This window comes from Bos taurus, chromosome 18 (assembly GCF_002263795.3).
Source record: "Bos taurus isolate L1 Dominette 01449 registration number 42190680 breed Hereford chromosome 18, ARS-UCD2.0, whole genome shotgun sequence".
Classification (NCBI taxonomy): Eukaryota; Metazoa; Chordata; class Mammalia; order Artiodactyla; family Bovidae; genus Bos; species Bos taurus.
Genome location: NC_037345.1, coordinates 47,231,935 through 47,233,432, shown reverse-complemented (window position 1 = coordinate 47,233,432; position 1,498 = coordinate 47,231,935).

Below are 1,498 nucleotides of genomic sequence, written 5' to 3'. Positions count from 1 at the left end.
CATGAAGCCTAGGAAATGTTTTCATTTTCTGACAAGATGGCACCCTGGCCTGGTCTATTATCTTTCCCCTAATCCAGTCTTTGGGGTATCACCAGAGTAAAAGAAAACATGTAGATCTAAAGAGCAAAAGGCAATACTTCAAGAAATCCCTCAAGTAGAGAGATTTTTTTGGTTTTATTTTGAAATAATTTGACTTTCAAAAAAATTGCAATATAGTTCCCAGTCTTCACTCAGCTTCCCCTAATGTTAATACTTTATGTAATCATAATACAATGATCAAAACCAGGAAATTAACATTGATATACCATTATAAGCCCTTCCCAGTGATGTTCTTTGTCTAGTCCAAGATCCAGTCCAGATCCCACACTGTTATTTCTCTTCAGTTTCCTTCAGTCTATGATAGTTCCTCAGTCTTTTGTTTTTCATGACTTAGACACTTTTGAACAATACTGGCCAGTTATCTTGTAGACTACCCCTCCATTTGGGTTTGATTCAGTGGGTTATGCATTAATATTACAGAAGAGATGCATCTTCAGTTCATCATATTAGCGGGCACATGATGGTGATAAATCTTACTGGTGATGTTAACCTTGGTCAGGGTGCTCACTGTCAGATTTCCCTACTCTAAAGCTACTAGTTCTGCCTTTGTAGTTAATATCTAGGGCAAGATACTTTGCAGATAATCTGTTTTATTGTTTTTTTATTTTATTTATTTTCAGCTATGCTGGGTCTTCACTGCTGTGCATGGGCTTTCTCTAGTTGCAACGAGTGGGGACTACCTTCTAGCTGTGGTGTAAGAGCTTCTCATTGCAGTGGCTTCTCTTGTTGCGGAGCACAGGGTCTAGAGCACAGACCCAGTAATTGTGGCGCACGGTCTCATTTGCTCTGAGCCATGTGGGATCCTCCTGGACCAAAGATAGAACCCATGTCCCCTCCATTGGCAGGCAGATTCTTAACCACTCGACCACCAGAGAAGCTCGATAATTAAAAAAAAAAAAATTACACATTAGCCCTGAGGAGGGCATGGCAACCCACTCCAGTATTCTTGCCTAGAGAATCCCATGGACAGAGGAGCCTGGCAGGCTACAGTCCATATAGGGTCGCACACGGCTGGAGTTGGACACAACTGAAGTAACTCGGCACGTGTGCACACATTAGCCCCAGAGATTATGTTTGATTAGCTCTGACAGAGGCTTTGAGCATCTTCAGTAATTCTGATGGTCAGACAAGGGTTGACCTCTGATATGGATCACACTCCTAATCATTAGCTCTGATACAAAGCACCTTCTTCATAGTACAGATAATAATGAGAAACAATTATGACATTTGTTAACCCTGGTTTCTAGACAACTAACAGACCTAACTAAGTGTTTCTGTGAGTCCATATATTAGGGGAAGTGTTTCTGTGAGTCCATATGTTAGGGGAAGCACACACTGACTGAAACTGCCTACCCTGGCCAGGCACCATAGTAGCCATTTGCTTGAGTTGTTTCACGAC